At 40.6% G+C, this 19,172-nt stretch overlaps 1 protein-coding gene and 1 long non-coding RNA gene across 2 annotated transcripts in view; one reads left to right on the plus strand and one right to left on the minus strand.

Moving 5' to 3' along the window:
- Positions 1 to 19,172, minus strand: part of KCNQ1 (potassium voltage-gated channel subfamily Q member 1) — a 295,756-nt gene that overhangs the window by 53,126 nt on the left and 223,458 nt on the right. The gene's annotated exons all lie outside the window — the stretch shown is intronic.
- Positions 3,933 to 11,791, plus strand: LOC108444788. Its single transcript, XR_001859489.1, has 2 exons — positions 3,933 to 4,165; positions 9,917 to 11,791. It is a non-coding gene; the product is annotated as an uncharacterized LOC108444788 (long non-coding RNA).

Raw genomic sequence — 19,172 nt, forward strand, 5'->3', positions numbered from 1 at the left:
CACTCTTTCACATTAATGAGGGAATGATGCCCAAGTGGAGTCTGACACTGTCACAGGAACATCTGCAGAAGAAGTTTTTAAAAGGTCAAGAAGTTATGATATGCAATGGAAAAATATTCAACTGCTATCTGAGCTATTCTTAATTGAACTTGACAGAAGACGTGTGCACTGACACTACAAGGATATTCAGAAACTGAAGCTGGATCAGCTTCCTAACGGAGCAAGAGAGAAATATATCAACTGTTAAAGAGGTTGAACTTTCACTGGAACGGTTGGTTTTTTTTAAAAACATGATGAGATGAGGAACAAAAGCAATTACAGCACACATTGAACAGAATACATTTTAAGTACAACTGCTAATTCTTACTCATTTTGAGGGGACAAACTACTTTTTTTGAGGGGACAAAAACAAAAATACAAAATAAATGGAGTTTTTAACCTAGTTAATGATTGTAGCTGATTATTTGGTTAATACAAGTAATTGATTTTTTTGTTCAGACTACATCCAAAAAACAAGTGATTAGCCTGAAAGCAAAAAGCCATTGTGCTAAGAGAGCAGACTTTTTTTGTTACCAGTACAACAGCTTTCTGTGTGCTGTGGGCTTCTTCAGGCAGGGTAACTGCCTTCTATGCCTTTAAGTAACTCCTAATGGGCTCCTGATGCTGACTGAATCCTAGAAAAAAGAAACTACACAGCCTCCCATCCTCCCCTCATAAAACAAACAAACAAACAAACACCCCAAAAAACCATATGTGTATATATATATAAAAATCTATTTGATCACAAGAATCTACTTCAAAAACACACTCACCCTGCAAAATGGAACCAAGTCCTATTCTCCTTCCCATTTCACATACAGCTTGCATCTAGTTAGCAGCTAATACCACATTCCTTAAATATTTTCCTCTCCAGAAAGAAGACACCTCCAGCATCAACTTTCTTTAGCCCATACCATAGTGAAGTAGCCTTTCCCAGAGCTTTTAATTCTACCTCAAATACTGTATTCTGTGAGCACTCTTTCTCACTAGAGAGGAAAACTACTGGCACTGCTCAGCATGTGGGGATGCATGCCAAGTGCCTGGTATGCTTGGTACTGCCTTTGGTGGTAGGTGCTTGCACCTGCACAGTCTTGTAATAATTTATTCTGAGAAAGGGGTAAAATTTGGATGTAGTCTGAACAAAGAGTAAAACTGTGGTCTAATTGAAGTTAAAGGAATGTTTTCTTTAAGTTAATTTACTTACATTTGGATTGCCCAGTCCCAAAATGGGAATAACAGAAATCAAAGGGTGGAAGTGTGACTGACACGTTTTGCAAAACAGCACATGCAAATGAGTCTGACTGAAATGCAGAAGGGCTTCCACAAGCAGCATTCCCTAACATGTCTGAGCTCAAACCTGATCTTCAGAATATGGGATTGAAAAAAAGAAGTAAGGAACTATGTAATCCATAGTGACCTAAAGAAGAGTAAGAACAAAAGCCCCAAGTTTCCCACAGTAGGTGGGACAGAAGGGAAGTAAAACATGTGCTTCCTTTTACCCCTAGCTCTACCAGTACCTTTCCATGTCTTTTCTGCATGTAGGAACTGCATGTGTAACTGGGAAGTAATAATTTTCTACTGCATGCCTTTTCAGCAGCTGTTAGGACATCTGGGTAGAAACCCATCTGGTGCTTAGCACAGCAAACACCACCATGAACTTTCAAAGTCCCCTTCCTTTTGCACAGTTACATGAACATGAAACAACAGCAAGGCTCTGACATAAGTTCTGCTTCCAGGATGGGAGGTGGGGGGAAAATAAGGAAGATTTTTCAACATGGAGCTTCAGAAAACATCCTGACTCCCTTCAAAGTCTCAGGGACAAACTTTTGACTCCCCAAAGACAGCAGCATCTCCAAAGAAGTATAGAGAGTTTGATTTCATCCCATCCCATCCCTTCCTGGGTATTTTTCCATTAGGGTTTTGCACAGAGCCTGCGGGATTAGGGAAGTGCCAGCTCTGAGTCTGTCAAGTTCTGGTTCTGTTTTCAGTAGTTATATATATTGTGCTCTGTGTTGAATTAAAACTACAGTAAAAGTCCTCTCACTTGTTACTGTATTTGTGTAACGCTCAAATTAGATGGGAAGAGTTATTTGGGAGAAACTAATCCAATGCACATCCAAAACCACATCAGGTTTTAATATAGCAGCGATCTACTAAAACACTGCATGGTCAAGTGGGGAAATTCAGCCAGATATGTGTTACTCAATGTCAAAGACGGGCAGAAATGGTGCTTCTGATTTATCAACTCCCCTACTGCACAGGACAACAACAAGAATTCATAAAAATAAGTGTGAAAATCTTCTCTGTAGGATGATAGCTTAACACGATTTTGTGCTTCAAATGATTCATTTGCTCCCTTCACATTCACGGTGGAAGTCCTGGCATCGGAGAGGTGAAATGTTAGGAGGCAGATGGGATATGCAAGAGCTACAGATGTGTGTCACTAGAAGAAGGAGGATCCTGTTTCAGGTTCCTGAGCTGTGAAAGAGCCATGGTTAGAAGACATGAAGAGGAGTTTATAGGTTTCTTGGTATATTTTGGCCCTTCATTTTCTGTGTATGTGTAGCCTGGCCTATATAATTTAGATGAGGTGCAGAGTACCATGGAACTAGTTGCTACAAGAGATGCTTCTAACAAAGGATCTGTTAATCAATTTACTATTTTAAGCTAAAAAAAGATTTGCTCCTTTTTTTTCAAGAGCAATGTGGATTGCCTTGTGTACACACAAATGATTTGCATTGCCCTCACAGGAGTCAGGTATGAGGTGTTAAAAAATTATCCTTAATATTTACATAATACCTATTACAATAATTTTTGATGTTTCAATTGGTACTTAATTACCTTTCATCTTTCATCATTCATAAGGAAGTGGAATGGAAAATCTACCTCAACCCTGGAGGCATGGATACATGAGTTGCAAGGAAAAACAACCTCAAAAGGGGGTTCTTCCATAAAAATTGCTGCTCATTTGGGCCAAAGGGCATGACACTGGATGGGTACATTGCATCCCCTACCATGCACCAGCCTGTGGGAAAATGGAATGATATAATGGACTGTTAAAGACTACACTGAGAGCAATGGGTGTTGGGACATTCAAACATTGGGATACACATTTAGGGAAAGCCACCTGCTCAGTCAACACTAGGGGATTTGCCAGTTGGGCTGGCCATGCCCGGCTCAATTTATTACATACTAAAGTGCTCTGTAGGGCACATAAAAAATATGCTGGGGAGGACAGGCTGGGTTATTCCTGTCAGGCAAAGGCAAACCCAACCATGGGATTGCTTTTGCTCAGGGACCCAGATGCACGTCGTGGGTGATGCAGCAGGATGGGGAAGTCTGATACGTTCTTTCAGGGGATTTGATTCTGGGTGGGAATAGCCAATGATTTGAATTGTATGATGTTAATTCTATATAATAATATATGTAATCCCTACTATGGTTGCTACATGCAGTATCAACAGCATTACAGTCACAATTGCCCAGATTAATGAAGAATGAAATTTGAAATAATAGAACCACACAAGCACAAAGGTGATGGAACCAGAACTGGCTTCAGCGTGCAACAATCCAACACCACAGACCAGTTCTCCTGCCCTTTGGACTGCTATGACAGATGGAGCCCAAAGTCTTTGACTAAATAAACTCAATGGACATCTTAAAGGTATGGCACATAGACAAAGGGAACCATACCTGTGTGCATATATCCAAAGGCAGGGAAGGATGCAGGGGAAAGTGTGGGCCTGGGCATGACATAAATGGTATAGAATAAGGGACGGGTGCTGTGTTGGTTTCAGTTGGGATAGAGTTAATTTTCTTCCTAGTAGCTGTTATAGTGCTGTGTTTGGGATTTAGGAGGAGAATAATGTTGACACACTAATGTTTTAGTTGTTGCTAAGCAGTGTTTGCACTAGGTCAAGCACTTTTCAGCTTCCCGCACCACTCCACCAGCAAGCAGGCTGCAAGGCATAAGAAGCTGAGAGGAGACACAGCCAGGACAGCTGACCCAAGTGGCCAAAGGGATATTCCATACCACTGAATGTCAGCCCAGTGAATAAACTGGGGGAAGTTGGCTGGGAGGACCCAATCACTGCTTGGGAACTGGCTGGACAGCAGTCGGCAGGTGGTGAGCAACTGCACTGAGCATCACTTGTTCTGTATATTCTATTATTATTACTATTACTATTATTATTGTTGTTGTTATTATTATTAGTTATTCCATTTCAACTGTCTCAGCTTGTGGATTTCACTTTTTTTTCCCCAATGCTCTCCCCCATCCCACTGGGGTTGGGGGGTGAGTGAGCGAATAGAATTTGATGGGGGGCATGTTCAGAGTCCCACACAGCTGGTTGCTACAAGGGACATGGGATCTGTTAATCCAGTTTTGAGTTCAGCTATGTTAAACAATTGACTGTTTTAAGCTACAAAATATTTGCTACTTTTTTCAAGATTGCCTTGTGTACACACGCTGGATTTGCACTGCACTCCCAGAAGTCAAGAATGCAATTTTAAAATATTATCCTTCATATTTACATAATATCAACATTTTTTGATGTTCAAATTGGTACTAAATTACCTTTCATTAACAAGCTGTTCACTACAAGCAGTAAAGAACAGAAATACAAATTGAAGTTGGAAGTTGCAGATGATTTGGGGAAAGTCCATAAATTTTAAAACTGAAACTGAACTGCAAAAATTAGGAACATATATGAGCTGAGCTTTGGTTCAACCAGAAGATTGATAAAGACTGAGGGGTGTTTGCATTGGCAGTTATGAGTTGAGGATTTCTGGGGACTGGTACACTTGTAAATTTGGATCAGAACTTCAGTAAATTACTGACATACATAAATACATACATATATTCTGTCTAAACAGTAACAACTCCAACCAGAAAAAGCCTTTTGGCAGATCAATACTGGGAGGGTTTTGTTTTTAGAAAGAGAGAATTAAAACAAGGACTGCCCAGGACTACATTATGCCCTGAAGCTCTGACTGAATTTATTTCTCATGTTATGTAGTTTATCGGGATCTTATCCATGGAATAGTTTGCTAAATTAACAGCTCAAACAAAATAGATTGCATTAAGTGCTGTGGGTCAGGGGAAAATTAATTCCAAAGTTTTAAACTCCCAAGCCCAAATCCTGCACTTACATTACTGTGGATTTACGCCAGTGCAAATGAGAGAAGAATTTGGCCCCTGACCTTTTCCAAGCAGGTCATTATAGTTGAAATAGTAACTGATCTTAGAAAAACATTTTTGCTGCGAGGTATTTATTTCTGTATAAAGGTTTATGGAACATCATATTCTTTGCCCTTTAAGACTGATACTCGCATATGTAAACACCACTGGGCCATAGCTTCATCCAGCCTCTCTAAATCTGGCTAAAACAATGGAAATATCTTCTGAAACCATTGTGGGTTATATCCAAGATAGTTAAAAACATCTGACTGCAACCGCAAATATGCTGGTATTTGGTTGTGCTATAAAAACATTTTTATGTCAAATACAACTGGGACTAATACAGTAAACTACAAGTATGGTTAACCCTTGGAATGAACCACATTTAGTCACTTGAAAGTTAAGGTAGTCTGCACCGATTACATTTCCTTATGAAGAGCATAAAATGAATGTAGGGTATAAAAAACTAATTACTAGTATTAATAGAGTAATTGGCACTTATAAAGCACCTTCCATGCTGTACTATAAACATACCAGCAATGTGATAAACTCCTGCAGCTACTAGCTCTCCTGAGTGCTCAAGATAAAACTGAGCCCAAATGCTGCTTGTTAAGTGAATAAACTTGTGCCCCCTTTCCCCTCCACACCTACATGTGCTCAACTGCACACACACACACAAGGAACCATTTCAATGCTCACCAAACCTGGTGTTTTCAGAGGGTTCTAATCAGTGCTTAGAAAAGCACGAATGAGGAAAGAAAGGGAAAACTGAGTTAGGTGGGGCTGCAAGGGGAGTGTTTAGCTGGCACAGAATAGTATTACACAGAAAGGCAGGTTGGACACTTGGTTACCACAAAAAAAATCCCAAAAACCAAAAAAACATTTAAATAGAAGTAATTGAGAAATTTTGCTGAGAAAAAAGTTTTCCAAGTAAGTGGTGCTCCAGGGCAAGACAGAATAGTACTGAGTATAGTGCAGGGCCTTGGATTTTCTGCCTGGGCCCTTGTGACAGAGCTGCTCAGTCCACCATCATCTGTTCAATACACAAATAATGGAAATGTTTGTGGTGCATGTGTAAAATGTGTTTGTAAAACAATGTATATCGTTAAATAAAACTGGTATCTGAGAGTTAAACTTATATAAATATGTAATGTAAAATAACAAGTTAAGACATGCTCAGGAACCCATGCACCATTATATATAAATGGACTCAAGAACTGCAAATTCTACATCTCATAAAATCCCTTTTGGACAGAGGCTGCTGACAAGTCCTGCTGTGCTGATAAAGAAGATACTACCCCTAACTGCCCCCTCTGGTGCTGCTACTGGACTTACAGCAAAATAGGCAGAAGGGAGCACTGTGCCACTCCAGGGACATTTGCCTGTCAGTACAGGCACCATGGCTCAAAGCCCTGATCCTTCCTCAGGGCAGATTCTCAAACACTTGATTAAGCAGGGCTTCCACCCTTGTGCCATGTCACTGTTTCAGAAATCTACATTTGTTCTGTACTATATGAGTAAAATATTTATTATGTATGTTTGTTTCATTCTCTGCGCCATTGCTAATTCTTCTCTGCACAGCATCTGGGTAATGAGTGGAAGCTTTCATCTACAGGGACTCCTCATCTCTTCCCTGAGTGGTAACAGCTAATTCAGTGCAAGCCTTGTATAAGGCAAGAAGGTTTCTCTCTGTATGTGTTGCTTCCCATTTACTTACACTGAATTTCATCAGCCATCCAGTGTCCTGCACACAACTAGTTTTAAATGCCGTCAGCTAGAATAATCTTGGACCACTAGCAAATACTGTCAGCTCACTGTTGTGCAGATCACTCATGAATACGTTGAACAGCTCAAGCTCCAGGCCAGATCCCTGTGGGAATACACCACTACCACCCTAGTCATTCACTCACAGCCATTGCTTCCCATCTTTCAAATCCGTGGGGAATCCATCCAACTGTTCTCAGAGTGTTTAAGAGCCCTTCAGCAGGGAACTCGTCAAGCCCCTCTGGCAATCCATACCCAGCATTTCAAATAGGTCACTCTTGTCCATGTGAGTAGGGGCTCCTGTATGTTCAATAATTACACCATTCCCCGACTGGAAAGTCATTACAATATTGTTTCCTACTATAATATAAATGTCAGTTTTACACTTCTAAAATAAATAAACAAGGCTGCTATGGATTTCAGCAGTAGTCATTTTACAGTTATGTGTAGAAACAGTGCAAATAAGATAACCTTCTCCAGCTGCTGGATAATCCAAACCTGCCTAAGTTTCCTTGACCTTCACTACAAAGTCATTGTCAACTTATTTCAATTAATTTACAAATATTAGTGCCATCTGTTTTTGTAGGAAGCAGCCAGTGTTTTTTATTTGTTCATTCACTGCAAACCTCTTTATCCTCACGGTCTAACTACTTGCATAATTTTAATAAGACCATATATATGACGTGGCTGAATACACTAAATACTGACAGCAGCTCATCCAAGCAGGTACACAAGCAGGTTCCTCACTTGACTGCTATCCCCATCCAGCCACAGACCAAGTCTCACTGACTTTCTTGCATATCTCTGCCTGTGAAGACTGTGGACAACATCCAAACTTGGACCTGATCCTACTCCATTCCATTCAAAAGCAGTGTTTTCAACAGTACTACAGAAGTATAAATGCAGATCTGGGAAACTTGTCAGCTGCTCAGCTACAACTCTCAACACCTTTCAGAGCTAAGCCAACATCTTAACAGTCATGCAATGAACCTGTACGCTAATAATTCAAATTGCCATATCTGGAAAGATTAAAAGCAAGCACAGTTAATTGCTACTTAGCTTAGCTCAACATTCAGCCTTTTCCTTCCATAACAATATTGTGATCAGATGGTGAGCACTGAGCTCCTGTCTTAGATTGATGGTCAATATCCACCACAGCAAGATAAAAAATAACATCCCTTAACGTACTTCATCATTAAGCACCCTTTTAAAATGAGCTGCCAGCATTGTTAAACTTCCCAACTCTTCGATATCAGATTGGTCAATCCCTATTTTCCAGGTGGATAAAGTAGAACAGACCCAATGAAAAATGTTCTGTTCTCAGTTCACCTTTTGGTTTATCAATAACTACAACTGCATTTGTTAGTCAAGAATATGAACCTCTGGTTTAATAAACAATATCGAAGAACCAAAATTATCCTCTACAAAATGAACAACAAAATTTTAGTAGCTTGTTACAGTGATGAATTTGCTTGCTTCATGTTTTGAGTATTTAAACTTAGATTTATATATTCCAGTATAGAAAAGCTTTGTGAACTAGGTAAGAAAGCATAATGTGTATCTTACTTTTTGATATCAATGAAATAGAGAAGCAGCCTTAATCATGTAACTCCTCTGATCTTCATAATTGAGACCATTCCATTTGTACTGTATCTCATATGTAACCGATGAAAGAAAATGTGTGGGAGTAAATGTGTGGGAGGTGAATTTATTTGTTTTTCAGAGCTGTAACAGCAGCTGGTCAGCAGGTTCAGTCCAGTCCTTTCTAGTCAAAGTAGCTCAGAACCAGTCAGATTTAGATCTTTTATTAGGAGAGGTTTGGGAGGAAGTGCAAATTGTTATTCAAAAGCAGACAGCTGGAGAGCAGGAAAAGTGGGGAGCAGCCGTGAACCATTAATATGCACTTGCTAGTCTGATTACCAATGAGAAAAGAGTGGGACATGTTGTGTCTCTTTATCTACATATATTTTGGTATTTATATACACCCTACTGTATCTATATATGCTTGTTTTAAGAAAGGGACAAATTTTGCCAAAATAAAAATCCTGCCAAGTTCTGATGAGAAGTTCACCCCCTTCCTGCTCCTCTTCCTTCCCTCGAACGGACACTGCCAGCACATCAGTGCTGAGCAACAGCTGAGAGAGGGACAAAGAAAGCACAATACAACCTCAGTGTAACAGCAGTCAAGCACTCAGACACAGGAGTGACCCCCTCAATAAATACCCTTCTGGCTTCCAGAGGAGAAATTAGGAGGATGAGTTAGCACAGCTGAGCTCATGTACATGGAGGACAGCACCATGTATCTCTGTAGGAACGGAAAGAGCACAGCAAAAGCCCTCTCTGCACTCATCTGATTGCCAAATGTCTTAGTTGTGCAGGGGCACCTTTGGTTTTTTCCCAGGCAGAGGGTAGGAAGCCCACAGCCTTCTGCTGCACCTGAAGAGAACTTAAAAGCAGACTGTGATTTTCAAAGCTGAAGGTAATTTGTCCTGTATTATCTCTAGGCTGCCTTCTTGGAGAACATGTACAGAAAATAAACTGCACAGTGGAGGAATACCTTTCATGCCTTCCATACTGGAGCACACAAAGACTCCAAAGATTTTATTAATTCAGTTCATCCACACTCTCAAACCTTTAGGCAGTGGGGAGTAAGCTATTTATCTTTTGGTTTCTTGTAAGGAATTCACACTAGACTCGCTGCTAAATCATTTTCCCTGTACTACTAGTACAGGAAATTAACTATAAATGAACTATGAAAACAAATCATTCTGCTGCAATTTTCCACTGATATTACTTTACAGTTTTAGTACATTTAGGAAAAGCAATATAGATTCAAAAAAAGAGTTACAACTTATTTATATACTGATCCTTAAATTATGCTCTTTCCTCTTTTAACAGGCCCTACTTATAAGATATTTCTTGCTTATTCTGCAGAGCTATACTGAAGCTGGAACCATCCTTATGACTATGCCATCATAGCACGGTTTCACAGTTGACACTGAAGATAATTTCATTCTGAGACTACTATTTACTGAAATCTGTGGGGGAGGAGATAAAAGTCAGTTTCTTGTATTCTTTACTATAAAGCAAACAGCTTCTGATGTTTATATAAATGGTGATATTGAGATATTCTGTGCTTTTTCAGTAGTTGCTTTTTTTTTCATAATTTCCTCCCTGTGCAAACACTACTGTATTTCTTTCAGAAGATTAAACACCAAGGATTTATGCCTTCATTAAGGTCCACGTTTTTCACCCATTTGAAGAAATAAGAGATGGTGTGCTTTAAATATGGTCTATGCAGTTTGCTCTGAAAAAGTTTTTTAGGCAACACACAGGGGCAATTGTGGAGAAGCTCTACAGTTTGGGGGGGGGATCTACTCCACACTGTTTGAAACTCCCTTGATAAAGTCTTACACCAACAGACTGTCAAATTATTTGACACAGAAAATCTGCTGAGAGGTATTTATTGAAATACGGTAACTAAGAGTATGTATACTGCAAGTTGGGGGGTTTTAATACATATTTACAGGGCAAAGAAATTAGAAATTACAATGCTCTGAGCTAAACACAATTAGCAAAACATGAATTGTGTCCCACTGTAATGTGTTTATTTTAAGAAATATAAATAATTTAGCTAATCAGTGATGTGCATTCACAACAGGGCCGGGTTCTGAAACACTAAGTGGGAGCTGGTGGACAGCAAACTGAGTGTCTGAGCAAGGGCAAGTCCCCTGTGCTGCAAAAAGCAGGCCGTAAACATCTTGTTCTCCACATTTTACAGCAGATGAGCCATGTGGAAATGAGGTTTTCCACCACTACAGATTGTAGGCAACAGTCATATCCATCAATTTTAATGCAGTTTACCATTTAAATAGCCAGGGCCAAAATCTACAGTAAGGATTTGAAGTCTTTATAGGCTGAGTGGGAGTAGAGGGTGCTCCTGTTTTATTTGTAGCAGTACAGTGGTAGGTGTTAGAAGTGAAGAAATCAATTTTCTTTTGTCATGAAAAACATGTAAATCTACAAATTGAAATCTCAATTCAGAAGGAGTTTTCTTTGAGAAATCTTGAACCAGATGTTTTTGTGTAAAGTCCCAGCTTCACTGAATTCAGTGGATAAAAGACCAGTTCCTTCACTAGAGGCACCATTTCACTTTTTGTTCGAATTTCTTCGAAATTAGCATTTCCCTGCAGAAAATATTTAAAGCAACTCTTCCTCCCCCCCCCTTTTTTTTTTTAAATTTCCCCCCTCCCCAATAGGAATCCCTTTTTTTGCCAGAAGCACTTTGGTCAGACCTACAAAGGAGCTGCAGACAGAAGCCATGAACAGATGTCCTCTTTGGGACCCTGCTGTGAGCTGGAAGGGGTTACTACTCTCAGCTGCTCAGCACCATTCCATGCTCTCCTCATTAAGGATCACCCCCACTGATGTGCTCATTGAACAGTTTGTACGAACACTTCCTACATGGTGCAGCTTCAGGCTGAGCCTCTTATCTTGGTACAGACCAATGATGAGGAAAACAAATGGAGCTGAATTTTGCTCAAAACAAACGAGGGAGCTCCTACAAAAGTGGTGTGAGTAGACGGAGAGGGCAGCAGCCTTTGGCAGGGGCACTACAGCAAGCAGCTAAAGACTGGAGCTTTTTCTGGTGGCATGGTGGGGTTTGGAGAAGTCTGTCCATGGCTCAAACTAGCAGTTCCTCCAGTATGTAATGGATGCAGAGTTACCCAGACATCAGCAGGGATCTGGCTCCAAGAAGTTCAACTAAAAGGGCATTTCTCCCCAGAGTAGGAGCACAGACATTGCAAGCTACTAACGAATTACAGAAAACAGCTACCCAACCTGCAGTTCAATAAGAATCGTAAGTAAACTAATGACATTGTAACTTTCCTACAAAAACATATTCTTGTAGATTCCTGAGCATCAGCATCCTCTGACTACTTTATAACTCTTGGGTGTATCTTGGCCCGTGAAATCTGCCTGATGTGCTGGAACCCAACTGCCCCCACCAGACAAGCAAACAAGCAAACAAGCAAACCTCCATGGTCCCCTTACTCTTTCAGGAATTAAGAAACATTCACAGGGGCTCTCACGTCTTCCTAACGACAACAAACAGTTAGTCAAGTTACCTTTGTTAAGCAAACCAATTTTCATTGCTTTCACTTAAACGGCCTTAAAATAGAATTCTTGTCTGCTTTATTTTGTCAGATGCAAAGAAAACTGAGAAACTGTATCCATTGTTCCTTAAAAGAGCTTATTAGTGAAACAAAGACCTTTTTTTTCCAGTGAGTGCTGTTTGTGCAGTTACTTCATGACATTTATTTGGATTCCATCCCAGGGGAAAAAGGCCAAATTCAGTTTCAGCATTTGCCTACTTCAGCATAAACAGTCATTAGTTAACAGATCTTTTCTGGCGGTCTTTATGTAGCCTCCAACATCAAAGCACGTGATATCCATGAAATAATCAAAGCAACATATGTACACTGAAGCACTGTACGTACATTATTTTTCAGTAGCCTAGCAATCCTCAGAAATTTGAAGAGGTTCTCCTAGGCCTTGAGCCAAAGCCCTTGGAAGCTGATGCTTTTTTTTTTTCCCCTTTGACTTCAATAGATGCCGAGTCTGGTTGTCAGATAATCACTGCCATGTTAATGGCAAACTACTTTCCATTTTTGTATTAATTTCCTGCTCAAGGAAGATACAGGACCGAAAGCACTGGAGAATAAAATCATTTGCCCTGTTTCTACACAGGGCAGAGGAAGCCTGGGTAAGAGCAGCCAGATCCCCCCTTAGGGCTTCACTGATTCATCCATGGAAGAGTGAGTGGATACTTCCTTTGCCACAGCTTTTCCCCTTATGAAGGGCAGTACAAAAACCTGGAAAAATCATGATGTTTTTTGTGCTGTGTCCACTAGAATTGGGAACAAGGACAATTTATTTTTTCCTCTAATGCTAAGCTGCTGGCAGTCATTTCTCCTCTAGGTGCAAGTTTTTAGGGAAATGCTGGCTATTTCAATGCTGGCTGTCTCATACCTGACTTTGCCACCCATTTTTCTATCTCCTGCCACATTATGGGCACTGCCTATACTTTCAGGTCTTGTCTAACATCACAGTTCTTCTCCAGGTCCTTCAAGGTAAAAAAAAAAAAATCCAACCAAAACTAACAAAGTAATGCATTTGCCAACCCCTCCTAACATGAACAAGTGACATTATATGACATGAGTCAGGGGGGATAATCTTTTCCTGCTGTTAGCAGCAGAGAGTCCTTCTGCTCTGGCTCTGCATTTGGTCTTGGGCACTGCTGAGATCTGGCTTTTGAACAACACAGAGGCGCATCTATAAAGCAGCAGGCCAGCAGGTCAAGGGAGGTGATCCTGTCCCTCTGCTCTGCTCTGGTGAGACCCCACCTGCAGTGCTGCATCCAGCTCTGGGGTCCCCATCTGGGAAGGACATGGACCTGTTGGAATGAGTCCAGAGCAGGTCCACCAAGATGATCAGAGGGCTGGAGTACCTCTCCTGTGAGAAAAGGCTGAGAGAATTAGGATTATTCAGCCTGGAGAAGAAAAGGCTTTGGGGTGACCTAATTGTGGCCCTGCAGAGAGACTATTTACAAGAGCATGTAGTGAGAGAATGAGGAGAAATGGCTTCTAGCTGAAAAAGAGTAAGTTTAGGCTAGATATTAGGGAGAAATTATTTGCTCTGAGAGTGGTGAGACACTGGCACAGGTTGCCCAGACAAGTTGTGGATGACCCATCCCCGGCAGTGTTCAAGGTCAGGTTGGAGGGGGCTCTGAGCAACCTGGTCTAGTGGAAGGTGTTCCTGCCCATGGCAGGGGTTTGGAACTGGATGATCTTTAAGGTCCCTTTCTACCCTGGCCATTCTATAATTCTATGATTCTATGAAAAGTTCACTGTCTGAAATGGCTGTGAATATATGGCCTGATTTGATGAAATGAAGTCTGTTTTAATGAAAGAAATTTGCAATGTGTACTGCCAAAGAGGCACAGCAGACAAGTTTTGTCGAAGCTGAAAGAGGTGGTGGAGTTGGCTTGGGAGGAACATAGATACTTCTGGAGAGTGAGACTTAAAACTAAACCCCCATAAGAAACGACTGTAAGTAGTTTATTGCTAGCTGAGTAAAACCAGAATGCTGAAAAAGAGTATGAGGGAGCAGGAGAGTAAGTGCATGGGTAAAAGACTGCAACAGGGTTTAAATTTTACAAGAAGCAACTGATGGAATAAAGACAGTATTCAAAAATATACAAAATCCATGAAGGTCCAACAGTAAAACATAATTAATTTTAAAATAAAATAAATTTGAGACATACTTGAAGGTTGAAAATAAAATGAATTCAGTGGAACTATTAAAGGCAAGATCCAAAGCCCATTGAAGTTGGTGGGAAGACAATCACTGACTCCTACAGTGCTGGACCAGGACCAAAGAGAACAACAAAGAAATTTCCAATGACTGAAAAAGTATCAAGAAAATCTCAGTGGTTTCTTCACATCTGTGTTTGATAACAAAGGACACTGGTGACATTCATGAAGGATGCGTTTCTGGGTACTAATGAGGACAAAGTAAAGGAATCTGTGAAGTAACCAAGTACAGGAACAAAAGAAAGACAGATAATAAGTAGTAATGGATTATACCCATAGATGAAGCACAGCATTTCTGGAGTTCCTCTGTGCAGTGTATAATTTTTCCTGTCATGCTGAGGAAAGTCTTAGCAATTGGTACTCTAGAGCATCTCCGAGCACACTGGGCACCTAATAATGGAATGTCAGTTGCTAAAAATCAAATAGAAGGCTAGTATTTTTAATTAATTTCTCTTTTAAAAGGACTTCTACATATTTAGGCAAAATATTAGTAAATGAAATTGACATTTTCGGCTATTACTTTTAGAAACACTCCCTCCACAAAAAACAAGCCATGACATGATTTGCGATGAGACACAAAGTATTTGGACTTAAAGTCTGGACTTTCTCTTGTTTCTGGTTACTTTTATAAACAAAAAAAGAAGTCATACCAACAATAAGCAAGCCAAAATATTTCTGAATATGAAATACCATGTATACTGCTCATAGAGCACACTCACTGGATTTAAATATGTCATTATCAGTATGAGCTTAGGCATGCCTGAACAAAATACTCGGTATCGTTGTGTATGAACATGCCCACTGGCAATCCATGGTTCTTTGTCTCAACACATCCTCAGGAATTGCACTGAACTGGAGAAGTGTAATTTTTTAGGCTATCACCTTAATCACTCTTTCTTGTGTGCTGGGCTATTCCTCTCTTCCTGCAGGACACTGAAAGCAAAAGTCTGGAGTGGTGAATAACTGGGGGTTAACTGCAAGTTTCTGAGGGTGTTTTGTAAACTATTTTGCTGTTAATTTTTTTTACTTGCCATGCCTGTTCCAGATGGAGAAGTTGGGGAAGACAGGACAGACCCCAGAAAAGCTGAATATGCACTGCAGTGGAAGAAATAAAGTGGCATTTGCAAAGTCAGATGCTAAGGCTATTTAGGAGAAAACCTTCAGTATGTTCTTCCTTCGGGTAATGCAGAGAAAAGCAAACCATGCAGAGACGGAAACATGCAGAGCTACTCCATGAGCCCAAACTGGCTGCAATTCTTCCATCAGTCAGTCCCTGTGAAATCTTCTATAATCTCATGACCCAGCTGTGAACTGTTCCCTTAAAAAGCAATTCCTCTGGATACTGGGTTTCTGATTATCCAAGAGAGCCACATGCAAACAGAAGACCTGCAATACATATTTCAGGTGCTATTGAAATGCAAATACATAAAAGGTATACTCTTTCTACTTCTCCCAGAGACACATATTTCAAGCAGTTTCATTTGCAATGCAATTTTATTATGGGAAAATATTGTGCTCTAAAGTTAGAAAGAGGTAGTTTACTCTTAAAGGTCTACAGACTTTATCCTGATTTCTGCCCACTAAGAACCAGGAAGACTTTAGACCTCTGTGGTTGCACAGACAGGATTGCAAAAATGCCCTGCAGTACAAGCTCCTACACTTCAGTCTGAGCTGCTTTAAATGTCCAAAAAGATGTAGCCTCTGGCTCTCCATCGTTTCCTCTGGGAGACAAGTTCTATTATGTCAGAGCTTTTCTCCCTGTTCTGTAATACATAGCCCCTACTGATTTTTAATGATATAAACCACAACAGATGGCTGGCAGAGCATTGTGGTAAGTTAATAGCAACTCTTGCAGGCATTTAGAAGCTTAAAAAATCTTGGAAGAATCCTCTAGTGTGCATTGTAACTAAAAGAAAAGGGAACCACAGAGATAACATTAGAGAGATATTTTTGTCCTACTTGAAATGTAGGACCTGTCACTGGTACCAGAAAAACTAAGAAAGATTTCATTAATAAACTGAGAGTCAAGGAAAACCTCTCCCTACACATAAGCTTTTGGCCTGCTTTCACAAAAAACTCACAAAACCAAAACAAACCTCCCCTTCCTACCATATTTTGTATATGCTGCTCTTTCAAGGAAAGGCAGAGTAGCAGGTGGTGTTTCATGGTGTCACACGTCGTATCTGAAATTCCTGAGGGAACCTCCCAGTGTGGGATTTCAAAAGGGAGCACCAGCCCAATGTCCATTACTGACTAGCTGACTGTGCAGATTTGGCAGGTGCCAGGTACAGGTGTGGGGCTGGATGCCTGACTGAAGAGGCACATCACTCAATTTGACCTCGAGACAAAAGCTTCCAAAACATTTGCCCTGTAGAGGTGAAGTTCAACGTCTCTGAAATCCTTCTCTTGAACTCTGACATTAACCTCTGAAAGGTATTTTAGTGTTCCACTCCGACTGACTACAATAGCATTTAAATACCTCTCAGTACCTGCCCGACATGAACAACAGCTACTTGCTTGAATAATTTAAAACCCGATCCCAAGCACCATTTATGCCTTTTTGTCTTCCCAGCTATCCCCAGATCCTGATATTTCACTTTCATTAGACCACAGCTACCAAAAACCACGCACAGCTTTTGCAAACCCCTTCCCCTTTGCTGCTCACGTTCCCTGGCTGTGAAGGAGGACAGTGATGTGTGATGTGCTTTGGCTGACGATGCCCCAGCTCTGCCAACAACCGCCACTGCCCCGGCTCAGCCCGCTGCAGGGAATGCTATGGGATTTCTTACACGGAAAACAAACAGTGCCCCCGAGCTGTGCCCTGATCCCCAGAGCGATGCTGGCGAAACTCGTAACGCCAAAGCTCGAGCGAAGGGAGCTCGAGGCTGAGTTTTTGTCATGGCTTGCATTGTGTAACACTGGGGTCTGGAGAGCTGCTGATTTCTGAGCAAGAGGGTACTAAATAGAATTGTACAGCTTAAGAGCCAGGGGACGAGGACTTCTGTGAGATTTTGATGAATACACATTACAGCTCAGACTATAAATAAGTCACTTTGGAGGACTGGTATGTACACACACTCGTGTAACATTCCTGTTGATTTTATTTCCTGCAATTATGGCATCTGGGTGAAATGACTGCTCCCAGTTATGAGGTGGGGACTGGCTTGGCCAAGCACCCTCTCCAAGGTGGCAGCTCTCCTTCCCTCAGGCTTGGCACACAAAAAGGGATGGGCTAAATGGCTAACCTCAAGCACACGGACGTTTAAAAAAAAAACCCACTTCAATACTTTAGTACTTTCAAAAGTTCACAGGGTTTATAAAAGGAAATATGAAATGCTTGTCTATATTTAGGCCACTTATATAGGGCTGCATTTACTTTGTAAATCTATCACCTCTCTTTTTTTCCCCCCAGTCCTCTCCATTCAAGCCAGGGGCCTTTCATTTTTTCCTTTATAGACTTAAAAGCACTGTTTTGGTGTCTGGCATAGTCTTCTGGCACTTCATCCTACCTTAAAGTTTTGGTAGGGGAAGCTGGAAGGATTTCCATGTAGAAAAGCAAGAAAGTTCCTTCCTATAAATATCTCCTTTTAAATTCAAAATTTCAGAAAAGTAGCAAAACTTGTTACATATGGGTTTAGATCCCAGGTCCACACCACAGGCTGGAAGACCACTGGGTCTGAACCTTCTCCTTGGAGCCTCTTCTTTCCCAAGTTAACAGCTGGGCTAAAAGAACAGAGATGAGTGGGTAAAGCTGGTGTACCTGTATACTTTGATAGAGATTTACTCCTTCTTTTGTGTTTGCTGAACACAAAAATCTAGGTCATGGAGGAATACCAAATCAAACAGCAAACAAGTTGGCAAGGGAATCCAGAAATGACCACACCAGGGAAAAAAGGAACTTTTTAACTTTAACACACTTATCAGTTGGTTTTATGACTTTTCTTCTTCCTGGGGACACCCAAGTGTGGACAAAACACTTGTTTTGGGAGAGATTTGAAACAGGATGGATCAGTAAATACATAGGACTGAATATAAAGTATGTTATAGTGCTTTTCCAAAATATGCCTGAATTTTTATATGTTCAGCTTCGAGATTTAAGAGATTTACTCCTTCTTTTGTGTTTGCTGAACACAAAAATCTAGGTCATGGAGGAATACCAAATCAAACAGCAAACAAGTTGGCAAGGGAATCCAGAAATGACCACACCAGGGAAAAAAGGAACTTTTTAACTTTAACACACTTATCAGTTGGTTTTATGACTTTTCTTCTTCCTGGGGACACCCAAGTGTGGACAAAACACTTGTTTTGGGAGAGATTTGAAACAGTGATGGATCAGTAAATACATAGGACTGAATATAAAGTATGTTATAGTGCTTTTCCAAAATATGCCTGAATTTTTATATGTTCAGCTTCGAGATTTAAGTAGTTGAATTAAACGGGAATTTTGCCAGTGACATCTGACTGACTAGGGCTTGACCACAGCTTTTGTCACACGTTATTAAAGACCAAGTTTCTGAAGAATGGTTTTGTGTGCCTTTCAACATGCACGTAGCCTAAAGGAGTTTCCTTGTACTGTTACTGTATTCCTTTTTGCCACTGACTTCTAACAATTTCCTGTTTATCTAGAAATTTTTGGAGAATATGTACTGAGTATCTCTGAATCTTCCTAGAGCTCTGACTGACAAATCTACAGGGAAGTCTGAAACCATCCAGGACTCCATGCGAGTTACACACCAGCTGAGAAGTTTCTTTGTGTCTTGCTATTGCCAAGTGTAGGTGCAGTGCTACAAAATATTTAGTCTCTTTCACTTTTA

The sequence above is a fragment of the Corvus brachyrhynchos genome, unplaced genomic scaffold (assembly GCF_000691975.1).
Source record: "Corvus brachyrhynchos isolate BGI_N302 unplaced genomic scaffold, ASM69197v1 scaffold62, whole genome shotgun sequence".
Classification (NCBI taxonomy): domain Eukaryota; kingdom Metazoa; phylum Chordata; class Aves; order Passeriformes; family Corvidae; genus Corvus; species Corvus brachyrhynchos.